This window comes from Typopeltis vanoorti, chromosome 9 (assembly GCF_054136105.1).
Source record: "Typopeltis vanoorti isolate ZY-2024b chromosome 9, IOZ_Tvanoo_1.0, whole genome shotgun sequence".
Classification (NCBI taxonomy): domain Eukaryota; kingdom Metazoa; phylum Arthropoda; class Arachnida; order Uropygi; family Thelyphonidae; genus Typopeltis; species Typopeltis vanoorti.
Genome location: NC_143557.1, coordinates 87,658,471 through 87,675,089, shown reverse-complemented (window position 1 = coordinate 87,675,089; position 16,619 = coordinate 87,658,471). Strand labels below are relative to the sequence as shown.

At 34.6% G+C, this 16,619-nt stretch overlaps 1 protein-coding gene across 3 annotated transcripts in view; it reads right to left on the bottom strand.

Moving 5' to 3' along the window:
• LOC150103228 (uncharacterized) overlaps nt 1–16,619 on the bottom strand; it is a 196,078-nt gene that overhangs the window by 100,491 nt on the left and 78,968 nt on the right. The window lies entirely within an intron of this gene.

The window sequence follows — 16,619 nt, the reverse complement described above, 5'->3', positions numbered from 1 at the left end:
CTTCTAAAGAACTCTGTCTGGTGGTAATAGCATGCTCCATAAGTCCTGATTGTTCTGGCTCATGGAACTTAACATCGTCTAAATGTTCCTCACAATGCACAGGTTAGCAGATTTACCTGTTTGATACACTCCAGGTTGGTCTAAAGGCAAAAGTTTATCTTTAGCTGAGCACATAAATTGAGGGCACATCGATGGGGGTAGTCCCTCTTTCTCTCAAACTAGTTAACTAATTCATGGAAAGATTTGACAACATATACTGAATAACAGATATGTTGATGATGTTTTTGTGGTTTAGCATAGTTCCCATACAGACCTACAAGAGTTTGTCAATAAGATCAACTCGCGTAAATTTTCACCATCGTATTCAGTTCACTTGAGTTAGAAGAAAAAAAATGGGATTGCTGGTTACTGAGGACTACCATCAGGTTACTTCGTTAACCAGATGGTAGTCCTCACTTCTCAGCATTCAGAAAGAAAACATACTAGGCTTTACATTCATCCTCTTTCACACTACCAAAATTGTCAAAAAATCTGGCACCATGAAGACTTTAGTCCATCAAACACACTCTCTTTGCTCTACTGAATAGCTGCTCTCTCAAGAAATAAATCACATCAAGTACACCTTCCTTACTAATGGCTTTACTGAATATGTCGACAAGATAATAATTATAGTTTTCCTGTCATCTATCTCTCATTGAAATAGTGATACAGAGGTGGTCGTCTGTCTTGTCACCATTCCCTATGTTAAAGACATATCAGAAGGTATGGACAAACTACTTAGATCTGTTGGCCTGATTTCTTTCGTATCAACCAAATCTAAATAAAAATGAAGGATTTAAATTATCCCTATTATGGGAAATAATTCTGGAATCTGTGAAGAACTAACTTAATTTAGATTAAGTTAGCTCTTGTTATTGAATCTCTTTATTTTTACTAGAACCTTAATATAATCAGATCATGATGCTCTACATCATGTATATGTGCAGTTTGTGCATGTCACTTTGAATATACAAGTTTCTGTTCTTGTTGTTTAATTTGAAAGTCATATATCACTTATTTACACAAAAACAAGGCATAAATAAAACTAATTATTTGTTTAGCAGGTCAGATATTTCAGTCTGAAACTTACGGACCATTTTAGGTGGCAGAAGTAGTGACAGTTGATTATGACTTCTGCATTGCTTCAACCTTGGTATCACCTCTGGATCTGGCTCCCACTGATGAGACCTTAATAAAGGTCGAAACCGGTCGTGGCAGTGACCAATGGGTTGGCCTGTTTCGGCTCAAGGTGGGGAAGCAATAGAACACTGGTTTTTATTGCAGCAACAAAACACGCGTTCCTGTTTTTTTGGTTCATCTTTTTCTGATTTGTGAAAAAAATGCTCGTTACTGTGTAAACAGCACCCCGTTCATTTACCCTCTGTCTAGTGAGTCACTGAGTGAAGTGTGAATTTATAGTGAAACAAATTTAAACAGAAAAATACATTTTTAAAAGATAAGTGTATGTAATTTAATATTATTTTACTTGTTAGTTTTTATTTTTAATGTTGATGAGACTGGCCGTTTTTTGGCAGATGCTGCCCACATTAACTATGACATTATTAATAAAAATCTCTGGATGATAGAAAGATGTAGATAGATTTTTACCTTGGGTTTATCATAAATTAAAGATACCAAGAAATTTTATACTTGGTTTTAATTCTTTCCCCAAGGAAGCAAAACGATGTTTTGCACATGAAATATATTCATGTCTGAGTTACTTGTATATAGAGGCTAATAATTTCATATCACTTGCCTTAGTATCTATCCCATAATGCAAAACACACCCCCTTTCTGACGTGTATAATGCAACGTATAATGGGAAGGGCTGCTACCCAGACAAGTTTCGACCTTTATTGAGGTCTCATCAGTGGGAGTCAGATCCGGGAGAAATACCAAAGTAAATGCAGACATTATATATCTCATTAACCCTTTAACTGACATGGTCAAGTTAACTTGAGCACGGAAAAAAATAGCAATCTTGCTACGATCGAGTTAACTCGCTTTGAACGGTTGGCACACCTCCCATATTCAGACAATTTTTTAGTATGGAAAGAATCTTCATAAGATGTTCAAACTTCGCGGGTAGGTTCCTCCATCTATTGCCAACCAATTGAAGTTTATTTGACTTGGGTTTCTGTCCTTGTATGACATCTAAAGAGAAAATTTTGAACTGGTGCAACTAATCATATTAAGCACCTCCGTAGCGAAATTGGAAGAACGACGGTACGTTGCGCCCTTTGATTGGAAAAGGCCTAAGTTTGATTCTCATTGTGACGGGAGGAATCTTTATATATATGGAGTTTTTCAATCAAAGGTGAGTTAGCCAATCTCATACAGAGGTTGCAGGGTTTTTTCTCCTGGAAACTTGGGTTTTTCAGCCTGCATACAGACAAATCAGCCCTTCAGAACACACGCAATTTACAGACAAAAAATACTAGTTGTGGTGGCGGGCGGTAGATGGCGTTAATGTGGATGATTGGTAGTAGAGGTTCGGGTGGAGACTGAGAGTTGTACAGTAGGTGTCCTCCTGAGATGAGTCTTCTGACTCCTTGGAGGCATCACGAATAATAATAATAATAATATGCAGCACGATGCATAAACCACTTGACTGCAGGATTTCCGGGATGTCACAATATGGTGTCTACCAATAAATATCCGTGTTATCTTACTGATGATCAAATTGATGAACTGTTAACAACAAATGAGTCGGGAGAAGAATTGTCCGAGTTAAGTGAATTGTGTTATTCAGATGGAGTACATTATGTAGAATCATCAGGATCTCTGGTGATTCTACATAAATTAATGTGTGTAATTTGCATAATCAAGTGGACACCTCTGATTATGCAAATTTTATAAAACACTATTATTGCCATTTTTGTGAGTGAACAAGTGTATATTCAAGAATGTATGATACTGTCTCCGGACTTCTTACTTAAGAATTTTAATTGATTTTATTTATAAATTTTTTGCAAAATTAATTCAGCACATGAGACAATGTCAGTAGAATATAAAGTCAGAAGTTAAAGGGTTAAAGATTACAGGATTAAACCTAGGTATAGTTCGCCCACCGATTAGAGATCCTTCGACACTTCTGTGCATCTCAGAAAAAGGAAAATCGATTCCGATAATAGGGTAATCACAGTCCGTATTGTGGGATGAGTTGTTTATTATCATTACCGGTCAGAAAATTAACTTCTCTTTTATGATTATTGTAGTTAACTATGTTGCTTGTATAACAGTTGGAAAATTTTATTTATAAAACACGTGATTTTGCGTGTTGGCGACCAATTCGGACGTCCTTCATTTCTTTCTCCCCTTCAGCATGAATCGACTATTCTTGGAAAGACACGAAGCAGGGACCTACAAATGGTGGGCGAACTATATAAAATGTCTTGGTATCTTTAACATATAATAAACCAAAGGTAAAAAACCATCTACATCTCTCTCTCTCATTCAGAGATTTTTATTAATAAGGTCAAGGACCTTTTGGCTACTTGTATATGAAATATATATGATGTCTGCATTACTTCAACCTTGGTATCTCTCCTGGGTCTGGCTCCCACTGATGAGACCTCAATAAAGGTCGAAACCAGTCTGGGTAGTGGCCCTTCCCATTATGCCATTACATGTCCTTTCGGACGTGTAATGCAATGCAATGCATTATGCGAGCACGTGGGAATCTCTCTCTATATCATCTGTAGAGACCAGAAAAATGCATGGATGAAAAAAAAACAGATATTCCAGGAATGGCTCACTAATCATTTTGTACCTAAAGTAATCAGAGATAACTGTTCAAAAGACAAACTTCCAAGCTATCACTCCTATGGTCTTATTATCAGATAATAGCTCAGCACATCTAGAAACCGAAACTTTGCCAGTAGAAACATTTCTGACATCCCTGCTACCCAACTGTAGTGCCATTATTCAACCAATGGATTGAGGAATAATCAGAAGTTTGAAACATTTACAGAAAGAATTATTTAAAAACCTTGTATTTTTATTGAAGAGACCATACCAGGAATTCCATACCAAATATAAATAAAGTAAAAGTGACAATATGTGCAATAGCAAGCTCACGGAAGAGCCTATCTCCACATTAAAGCATCACTGGAATAGAATTTGGCCAGCATTGGCAATTTTTCATTCAGAAGACAATAATGAGGAATTTGAGGTTTCAAGGAAAATGATTTCTGAAAAACAAAGACAAGAATTACTTGCTTACATGAAGATAATTTATCCAGGGACAGGAGAGTCATTGTCATCTGTGAATAGTGCCTGAGAAATAGACAACTGGATACAGAAAAACGACACTACACCTGCTGCACAAACTGTTACAGATGAAGAGTTAACTGAATTTGTGACTAACACTAATTCACCACTGGAAAGCTTGTAAGAAGAGAACAGCAGAAAAAGGCAGGGATAAAATGCTGAAGACAAAAGTTTAACTTGAGAAACAGCATTTGGAATAATTCACAACTTTTGCAGGAAAGAAATTAGTCTTTAGCCCTCAAGAGTTGATGACTATACAAAAATTACATTTCTATTTTTATCCAAGCAAAAAAAACCCCAGAGGAAGCAATTAACACTACTGGAACTTTCCCCAAAATCAACCACCTCCAAAACTACTTAATATTCTCCAGCAAGAGACAGACTCTTGTCTGTCTCTTGCTGTCTGCAACATATTACTTTTTTTTTTTTTTTAGTTTATGAAATTTATAAAATAAAATATTTTCTTTATCTGTCACCCTATTTTTATGATGTTAAAATGATTATTCAGTTTAAATATTTATAATGCTTATTCAGTTCTATGCAACTTATGAACAAGAAATAATTTTGTCTGCGAGTTAACAATTTCACAATTTATATGCTTTACATTTTTTTTCCTTTTTGAATTTATAAAAATATAATTACAAAAAAAAGGAACTTTTTTAAGTACTCAGGCCAGCAATAAACAGTCTAGTGTTAGATCTGAAATAGGCGACTCCAAATTTTACATGACGTCACGATTCCAGAATCTAACAATCAACAAAAAATATATATGCATACTTATCTTTTAGCGCAGTGTAAGTATGTTTTTTTTTTTTTTAACAAAATCTTGTATGATAAACTGTGAATTATGTGAATTTAAATTAATGTATCTATATGTCTAGCATGAATGTAAGTCAGCAAAAGGGGCAGATATGAGAGAAATCATTAGTGAAATATTATAAATGAAAGAATGCGTATTATTCAGCAACATGGGGCAAAGATCGCCCTAATACTATAAGAGCAGCGTAAGCACCTGCGGGCATCACATCTGAGAAGACATCATGATGCATAAGTTCCTGGAAACAAGAAGTCCCATATGTTGATCGGTGAAGTCACCCAGCCTGAGACCAATGGGTGAGACGATAAGAGAAATTCAAACTCGGAAAGGTGGCGCTCTAAGGGAGCGTATAAAACCTGCGACACAGAAGTAAATAACCCCCGTTTTTTTCTTGTTCCTGCATTTCTCTTCGTGTACTCCAAGAGTTCATCGCAGTTCAGCTCTCATTTTTGAGGGCTGACTTACGAAAGGATCCAGCATGGCACCGCAGCAGATTTTGGCAAGATCAACCGTAGGCTGTCAATGAGAGGGCAATCAACATAAATAAAACCTTAGCAGAGAGATAGCACCCAACTCAGGTGAGCACGTGTAACCCACGTGCCGATAAGATCGAGACAACCAGAATCGAAACAAAGAAGGATGGAAGAAAACCGATAAAGAATAGATAAGTACTCTCACTTGTTCTAGCCCCTTTTGAGAATTGACTAATAGTGTTAAGAGAATGCATCTTAAAATTTGTAAAGGAAGAAAGAGTGAAGAACTAAGATTTATGTAAATGACTATGCTTTTAAAATGAACTTTAAGAACTTTAAGAAGTTAGAAAGAGATTCTGTCGTAATTAATCCGAGAGAGATTATAAATGTGCTAAAATGCCTTAATGTCCAATTGAGCTGTAATTAAGAATGCATTATATGTTGAGTTATTGAATTTGCTAACATTTTGAAGTCAATGCATAACTGTTTTAAGAGTGAGAGGGTGAGAGAAAGGTAGAAGATTAAATTAGAATTGATAACTACTTTAACTTGTATGGCATTATATAATGAGTTTAATAAATATTTTGGTTTCTTACATGTGTTTCTGATCATGATGACTGACCCTTCATAAAACTTCGAACCTGTGATCGCGTGTGCGTGCGCGTGCGGGAATACCCCAACTGAAAGTAGTAGGGCACGACTGCAAATAAAATAAGCCAGAGAACCCAAGACTTCTAAGAATTCAGTTAACATTATTAGTGGCACCTGATAATCTATGTTTATCCTAAAGGTTAAGTTTATCTCTAACTTTAAGACCCAGGCTGGTGCAGAAAAAAAATAAATTTTGTCTGAGTGACCAGGATAACTCATAGAATTCAGGGAACAGGTAATCTCTGGTGGCCCTTAAAAGGCTAAATTATGTAAGAAAAGGTATAAAAAAAGCAAGACATAACGATAAGACTAAAATTAATGAAGATCACAAAAAATGACGCAACCGACTTAACAAAGAGGTACATGCGATAGAATTTGGTATAGCGGTTGAAGTAGGAAAGGATAAAGTTAATTATATTGCCTCAATATATCAATATCAGAGATACATGATGCAACACTAGTTCTCTCACCCAAGATGAGAAAATTCATCTACTACCTAAAAACTTTCTCAAATGTCCACGGAATTCAGATGTGCTGCCTGTTGTGGAGTAGAGCCTATTCACCAGGCTAAGTCACAAAATGTGACTTAGCCTGGCAAAGGAAAAAGAATGCAGCAAAAATATTGAACTATAAGTAATTCAGTATGCTTTTGTTATTAGACAATTGTTCAGCACCTTCAGAAATCGAAGCACTTGCTAGTGAGTAAGAGCTCGAGACAAGCAGCTACCTGCTTGCCTGTAGTGCATATCCAATAGTGGATAAGATCTATTGTAATGCTTGGACATAACTGAAAATTGACGATTTATTTCCAGAATAAGTCAGCCTATCCTGTGAATACTGTTGTTGGAACTAAACAACCTCAGGTCGAAGATACCTCAAGGATAGGATGTAAAAAAATAAAACCAATTATTATTATTATCCAGTTAAGGAAAGAACAAACATTTAAAAGATGAAAAATTATGCCAGAAAGTACTAATGATAACAGAATGTTTAAAGAAAATTGTGATTTCTTTTAAAAAAAACGATATAAATATTAATTTGGGAAGATATTACTTCGACCTGGGAAAAATGTTCAGTATAAATTTTTTTTTTTTTTTTTTAATCAGCACGCTTTTGTTTTAGGCTAATGAAGAGTTTCAAACTATTGACAAATACAAAAACAATAAAATGTTATACTCCTTCCTTCCAATGACTGACTTGTTTCTCAAGTACTCACTCAACCCCAAATGTAAGTTTTACTGTTTTACACACTTGATTATTTTTGTCCCTAGTCTCAGAATTCTGTCCACAAGCAAAAGAATCTCCCAGAATAAAAGAAAACAGTGTTTTCTCTGTTCATTGACCTTCTTTCGTTTGTGAACTACCACAGCTAAAAGCATTGCACTACACCAGTAAATACTACAGACACCTTAAGTATCTTAGTCTTTTCCCAGAGATTTAGCATTTCCTTTAAAACTCATACTGCGACAAGAGGAAAGGGTATGATAGGAAATGCATCAGCAATTTGTGACTTGTCACTTTTTTTCATTGGCTGTGATATATAAAGATATTATACAATTTAAGATATTTCAGAAATGAAGTACATATCGACAGCAGCACAACTTCTTTATAGGACATCCTTTCAAATTTGTAGCTACATTACAAATCTGAAGTGTTTCCATTATACATTATAACAGAAAAATGTTTCTATTAACACTCGTTTCTCATGATATTACATGTGATGTAACAAAGCAAAATAATATAGTAAGGAAGGATAAACATGGATTTGTTTTTCATTTGCACTTGGCTTAACAGGTATACATATAAACTTCACTACATATTAATAACATTGTTACTGTTAAACTAGTAGCCCTCCATTTGTAAAGAGGAAATTGACTAAGAACATTGCTTTACGTCATCACAATTTATGCAGTGAAATGAATATCTAGTTTGAAGGAAGTTTGGTTTTCAATTTGAAGTGACATGGTGCTTTTATAAAAGTGGAATGCTAAAAAAAAATCATAAATAATGCTTGGAGGGTAGGGAAGGAGAGAGAGAAAAAATGGTAACTGGTTGATGTGATAGCAAAAAATTACAATATTACTACAAAAATAAAGTGAACAAGAAGTTGGGTAGTTCTAATGTAACAACTTGCAGATACTCATGCAATTTATTGACTATAATTTATCATTTTAGTTACCTTTAAAATTATTGCCAATCTTTTTTTTAACTAGAAGCTAACAGATGAGTTTAGTAAAATTAACATAGAGGACTAAACATAAAAAATTACCATATTATAATTTATATTTATTACTATTCGAAGGAAGGAGAGTCAGAATTCTCCATTTGATTGAAAGAAAGTAAGTTATAAACAGCTTGGGAAAATAATGGCTTTCCATTAGAAATACTAAATATAGCAAGACTACTGTTTTTGTTTACAATTGGTTGTGATAACTTTCTCCCTGATTCAGCAATATTCTAATGTCTAACTTCTTTTGTTTTCATGTAAGAAACCATTATGCTGAAAATGTTTTTTTAAAAAAAATTGATGAAACCAAAGAGCATGAAATTAAAAAGCATTCATAAGCCATTCTTGGGGCAAATGTTCCTTCAAATCACCGAACAAAAGCTTGCTTTCCAAATGAAGTCAGATAATAGATTACTATAGTTGGCTCTTCTAGATGCTGACTTTGAGTTTGTTCCAGTAGCTGACTTTTCACTGTTCGCCCTGGTTCCCTGACAAAAAAACTGCATGGGATGGAGCCTTTGTACACAGCCAGAAATGAAATCTTGTCAGGTTGTATCATTATGCTTATTTTTGGTTTAAGCCAACAGAGTGCAATTTGTATGCTATGTACTAAACTGCCAGCCCATTGTTTGTTTGGTACCTAGTGGATATCTAGTAAAGAGTGCAATCACATGATGGTGAGGATTGGACATTAGATCAAATGCCCAATTAGTTCTCTGCATTCCTTAAAGGATTTGTTGAAAGTTTTTTTCACTTGGTTATACTATAAATTAAAGATGCAAGAAATTATATATTTGGTTTCATCCTTTATCCAAGTGTAAACAAAGTTTGCTCATGAAGTCACTTCACGATTGGGCTACTTGTATATACAGGCTAATGACTTGATATCAATTGCCTTAGTATCGCACAATGCATTGTGGAAAGGGCCACCACCTAGACCAGTTTCAATCTTTATTGAGGTCTCATCAGTGGGAGCTAGACCCAGAAGTGATACCAAGGCAGAAGTCGTATTTCCATATAACAAGTAGCCAAAAGGTATCAAACCTTTCCTAAAATACTCTGGATTAGAGATAGATGTTGCCAGTTTTTTAACTTGGTTATACTATAAATTAAAGATGCCAAGAAATTTAATTCTTGGTTTCATCCTTTATCCAAGTGCAAGCAAACAAAGTTTGCATGTGTGGTCACTTATGACTGCATAGCATCATACATGTCCATAAGGATATGCACATTGCATTATGGGATACTAAGGCAATTTAGGTGGTCTTTAGCTTCTATATACAAGGGTGGGCTGAAAAGTTCTCAGCCTCAACCACAGATTGCAACACTATCGGCACGATTTTTTTTTTCTAAGTTGGTACATCTGTCATAAGCATCCGTGTGAAAATGCAAGTCATTCTATCAAGTAGCTTGTTTTATACAGCTGTCTGAAGCAAAAATGTTGTCTGTATCCCTTGAAATGGATAAAATTAAGTATCATACGGTTATAAAATTCTTTGTAAAAGAAGGTTTAATGGCAAAAGAAATTCATTCGAAGTTCATAAAAGTTTATGGGTACTCTTCTCTTGGGCTGCCAAGTTTAAACCTGGCCATACCAGCCTTGAAGATGATCCACACGAAGGACGTCCAAAAAGTGTAACACCAGAAATCATTGATCAAGTGCACGATGTGGTATTGGATGACTGGTGAGTCAAAGTGCGTGAAATTGCTGAGACTATAAGCATTTCAAAAGGATGTGTAGGATATATTTTGCATGAAGAATTGCAAATGAAAAAGCTTTGTGCAAGATGGGTGCCACACTTGCTCACAGGTCAAAAATGCACACGCATGAAAATCTCTGAACAGTGCTTGGAGCATTTTAACAAGAATAAAACTGATTTTGTGCATCGATTAATTACTATGGTTGAGACAACAGCAGTCAAAACAGTGGACAGAAGCCAGTTTTTCAGTGCCAAAGAAGACAAAGTCGGTTCCATCAGCAGGAAAGGTCATTGCATCAGTGTTTTGGGATGCTAAAGGCATTTTGTTTATTAATTATCTTGAAAAGGATAAAACAATAACCAGGGAATAATATTGACCTTTTAACCAGACCAGACGAAAAAAATTCGTGAGAAAAGACCCTGTTTGCAGAAGAAAAAAAAATCTTTCATCAGGACAATGCACCTGCTCACAAAGTGTTTTGGAAATGGGAAAATTAAGGGATCTGCACTATGAATTGTTGGAACATCCACCCTATTCCCCAGATTTGGCTCCGTCTGACTTTATTTCTTCCCAAAACTAAAACTCTTCCTCGCTGGTCAGCATTTTTCTTTGAATCAAGAGGTGATTGCAGTTGTAGAAGGGTAATTTGCAGATCTTACTGAGAACCATTACAGGGATGGAATAATGGAGCATCGCTGGAATAAATGCATTAGTCTCAGCTAATTTATTTATTTCAAATAAAAATAATTTTGAAATTATAAATTCGTTTTTTCATTGTTAGGCTGAGAACTTTTCAGACCACCCCTGTACTTAATTTTAGTTATGAGAATTCTTTCCTTTAAGAAGACACAGCCATGGGATTACCATTACCCCCCCCCCACACACACACACCCTCAAATGCAAACTTTTATATGGAAGCTTTTGAGCAATATGCTTTAGATTCATTTACTTTAAAACCCAAAGTCTGGATTAGGTATGTTGACAATGAATTTGTTATCTGGCTTCCAGATCATGGCTGCCAGACTTTAGACACCTTCCTCAGCTGCCTAAACAAACAACACAAACACATACAATTCACAAATGAAACTGAAAGACCACACTTCCATTTCTAGATATACTTGTCACGCATCTTCCTTCACTGTAAGCCTAGACACTGGCCAATATATACACCTAAATTCTTACCACCACCCAACACAAAAACCAGGTATCATTAACACACTAAAAAACAGGATTTAAAAAATTTCTCCAATGAACAAGCACTTAAGAACAAATTAAAAGTTAACAAATATCTTCCTATCAACAAAATTCTTCACAAGACTACCTAATAATAAAATTAGCTAGATTACAATCAAACTGTAGCCATTCTATACATTAAAGGAATACCAGACCAAAACAGAATACACACAAATACAACCTTTAAACCTACTGCAAAATTGAAGAACTTATTCAACTCCTCCAAGGATCCCCTCTTCCTCCCCTAGCCCACCCTGTAATGTACAGTATTTGATCCACATGTAACCTACCTTATATAGTTGAAAGTGTACACACAATTCCTATCCAGAAAACAACAAACACATTAAATTTAATAGCTATGGTAAATTTGGAATTTCTGATTATGCCTGGAACTCACATAGAACTGACCGCTCATTACATCACATCAAAATTTTGATCAATCACCCTAATCTCAATAATTGTCTAGAAATCTCAAGAATATGGATGGCACATATTCTATCTACATAGCCTTTTGTTCTAAGAGTTCATTATAAGTTATGATTAAGACAATAGTACTCCAGGATCTTAACCTTAATGTAACAAATACTTATGTTTAATTATTGATTAGGGCACCACGACTGCTGTGTTAAAAAGTATTAATATGATTATATAAGCAAAGTGGATACTAGATCAAACATTATTTCAAATTATTTCAAAGCTGAATGTTTGTAGAAATTATGAAAGTTGTGTAAGTTGACCTGAGAGCTAACGAGAATACAATCCTCAGCATCCCCGAGTTGCCTTAGCTTGCACTACTTAAAAGACATGGGTGTTGCCCAAGCATCCAAATATTTGCCTTTTATTATATATTTGATAAAGGTTTCACTAGACTGACAGCTGTTTCGAACTGGTTGGTTCTCTTCAGAGACAGACAAAAAACCTTAAGAGAGCAAAACTAATAATAAAGTTTTGTTCAGTATTAAGGAAATTGAAATGTTAGAGAAATGTATTTTTCGTAAGTGACCTCTCGGTCATTTCCACCTAGTTTGAAACAGCTATCAGGCTAGTGAAACTTTCATCAAATGCACTAATAAAAAGCAAATATATGGATGCCTGTATGTCCATATATTCGCTCATGTCTTTTTAGTTCAAGCTAAGGCAACTCAGGGATTTATTATTATTATTATTTGACACCTCCAGGGAGTCCAAAGACTCACCGAGGGAGAATGTGCCAACAGCATCGAACGATTGGTCCCCTTCCAACTACTAACCGCGCTCAAACTTACTTAACTGAGCCATTAGTAGCAGAGGCTCTACCAATCGACCATCTTTGCTGGCAAGGATGCTGAGGATTGCATTCTCATAAGCTCTCAGGTCAACTTATGAAACTTTCATAGTTTTTACAAACATTTGGCTTTGAAATAATGTTGGATCTAGTATCCACTATTAATATGAATCTGCTCTCTGACCATGTTATAAATAGGATACAGCTTGGATGCAGTTTTTTTTTTTTTTTTTTTTTTCACTAGAGATCAGGCAATTAGAATAACAGTTGATCAAATCATCATTATTTTGGCATACCGTTTGAAATGTAACATAACTTGTCTGTGTATACTCTAGATCAGTGTTTCTCAAACTTCAGATATCCGCAGACCCCCTTCTTAAATTTTCATTATTACCAAGTACCCCTAATTAATTCAAAAATAAATTAAAACAAATAAATTAAAATGAATAAATTAATTAAATTTAATAAATTAATTTAAAATATTAAAAAATTAAATATCCATTTTATTTGAATTTATATGTTCACATAAACAAAAAATATGATTTATTTTTAATAGAACAAACTTTATAAAGATACTATAAAGTTTTACTTACTTGAAATAATTTATCATCAATGAGAGGAGTGAAACTGCTTATGGTGAGATAAAATTTCAGCAAAATTTGGCTCTATAGTTGTTAATTTCAATCTCAGATGCGGTTCGACATCTATAATGCGATTCCTCTTCTTCGTCTTAATATCTACATGGGCCGAAAATCCTTAGAGCTTTATCTGTTAATTCAGGAAATTCATTCTGTATTTGTAGCCAAAATGATGATAACGTATTCTCACTGCATTTATTTTTTAGGAAATCATCAGAAGCTAGTTCTGAAAGTTGTTCTTCTTCTATTGACGATAGACCCTTTGGCATAAATTTGTTTTTATTGAAAGGGTATCTTATCCACTCAATATTAATGTCCAATTCAGGGAAATACTTTTCTAGATTCATTTGTAAGCTTTTTAAATGCTGCATGATAGTAATTTTCACATATCATCAATTTGTTCATTTGAACTTGCGAGCAATTCATCAAGCGAAGGAAACGTGTCAAATTCTCCATTACCAACCCGCTTTTGCCATAACTTCATTTTTGGCAACGTGGCGTTCACTTTATCTTGGACATGAAATATAGAAATTTAAATTTCCTTGCCTTGTAAAGATAAATTAAGACTATTTAATACAGTAAATATATCTGCCAGGTATGCTAATTGACTGAGCCATTTCCAATTATGTAAATACTTTTTCAATTCAAACTTTTCATCAAGAAAAACTTGTAGTTCATTCCAAAGTTCAATAAACGAGTAAGAACTTTTCCACGAGAAAGCCAACGAACATCGGTATGGAAAAGAAGTTGTGTATAGTTGCTTCCCATTTCTTTGCAAAGTTGAGAGAAAAGTCTGGCATTTAGAGGATGGTCTTTAATATAATTTATGATTTTCACAGCTTCATCAAGAACTTTTCTTAGGTCTGTAGACATCATATGTGTAGCCAAAGCCTCCCTGTGTATGCAGCAGTGTGTCGACTTTGCATTTGGTGCAACAGCTTTAATCCTTGAAACAAGCCCTTTTTTAGATCCGACCATGGATTTCGCTCCGTCCGTGCTTATTCCAACACAACTTTTCCAATCAAGCTTGTTTTGATGCATAAAGCTATTTATGCAGTTGAATATTTCTTCTCCTGTTGTATGTTCTGGCAAGGGTTGGCAATATAAAAGGTCGTCATGAATTTTTTGATTTTTTTCGTACCTAACGAACACTAGAAGATTTGCAAAATTTGTAATGTTGGTGGATTCATCTACCTGCAACGCATAATAACGACTCTTACGTATATCAATGTTTGTTTCATATTATCAGCCATTTCAGTGATTCTTTGATGAACGGTATTTGAAAGACAAATCCTATCAAAAGATCTTTTTGCATTATCTCTTATCATAATTTCCGCTATTATTTTTGCTGCAGACTTGACCAAAGTTTCACCGATTGTTTCCGCTGCACCACTTTTTGCTATTAATAGCAACACACGATATGAAGCTCCTAAAGCCTTCATGTTTTCACCTCCTGACACGATCGACATCACTTTTTGAGAGTCTTTTAAATGTTTTAGTTTATTTTGAAAAATTCGACAGGTTTGTCCTTGCATTCATTATGTTTCGATTCAAAATGGAGATTTAAATTACATGATTTCATGCTTTCATTTTTTAAAGTTTCGCCGCAAATTACACATAATGGAATAGGTTCCTCTTCATTTCCCGCCCATGAAAATCCACATTTCAAGTAATTTATATCGTACTTACGAAGTTTTCTCATCTTCTTCCTAGTTGGTTCTTTAGAGATGTCAGGCGACACACATTTATCAATTTCACTTGATCCAGATACAATATCAACATTTTCTTAAGACTATTACACTTTTTTTTATCTAATCTTTGTCAAGTAGCTTTATTTTATCCTCCTACATGTTTCGCCAATCTTTTTCTATTGGCATCCTCAGGGAATACAAACTAGTAAGCTAAAATGAAGGTTACAGACTAGGTTATAACTGATGGTTCTAATTCATACAAAAAATTGGTATTGTGCGTGACAATGTGCGTGTCTCGTTAATGCGATTTATTCGTTATGGCTTATTCATTTATCATTTATTCGTTAAATCACGTTAACGAGACACACACATTGTCACGCACAATACCAATTTTTTGTATGAATTAGAACCATCAGTTATAACCTAGTCTGTAACCTTCATTTTAGCTTACTAGTTTGTATTCCCTGAGGATGCCAATAGAAAAAGATTGGCAAAACATGTAGGAGGATAAAATAAAGCTACTTGACAAAGATTAGATAAAAAAAGTGTAATAGTCTTATGAATAATTGTCAAGAAAAAATTCAACCTAATCAACATTTTCTTGTTGCTGACAGCTACTTGTATCTACTATGTTCCTCTCTTTTGCACATTTTAAAAATCCAGTCTTTAACCAGTGATCCATACTTAAGAATTTGAAAGCTAAAAAAAAAATTACCATATTTAACGAACAGTCCTTCAACAAATGGCTAGTGAAAGCAGAACTCGAAACAGACAGCAATGGTAGGCCAGTAGAGATAAAGCAGCTATGAAGACGTCCATATGATTGGTGCGGTATTAACAAAAGATCGCACTACTAATTGACAACAGCAAGCCGACAGTTCAGTTGAAATACTAATTCTCTCAACCGAATTCCTTATATAATATCTGAAACACATTCACTATATATTTCTTAGTTTTAACATGTTAACTCAAACAAAACCATACGTTGCCGGTGCACCATATGGTTTTGATTGTCTACTATATAGCATTTTATGTGGGAAGGGGTCATGCAATTCATTAGTTCCGTTTTTACCCAGTTGTCTCTAATTGCACTATTTGTTGAGAAACATATTACACAGCCTGCATTTGTCTCTGTACCTTATTCAGTGATACAATAGGAAAGTTTTACGATCTCAAACTTAAATTTTATTCCATGTGTTAATGATGCATAGCCAAAAATTGCCACGGACCCCCTGAAGACCTTTCGCGGACTCCCGGGGATCTGCATACCACACTTTGAGAAACATTGCTCTAGATGAAGACTTTAATATGAAGATCAAAACATCAGAAAATGAAAGTAATAATTCTTAACACAGTTGTAGTCCCAATAATTTATCACAATGAATTGAATTTTAGTTTTTTATATTCACTTAATAAAATAGTTTCAAATTAATGATTTTGAAAAAAATAAACATAATTATCACTGAACAATACTTAGTCAAGCTATACTTGTAAAAACAAATCCTGAAGTGCTGGAAAAAAAAAGTCCATTATTTTAAAAAAAAATCTATACCCTAAAATACATGCCATCCCCTCCACCAGGTTTTGATTCTGGTTACAAAAATACTTGATGT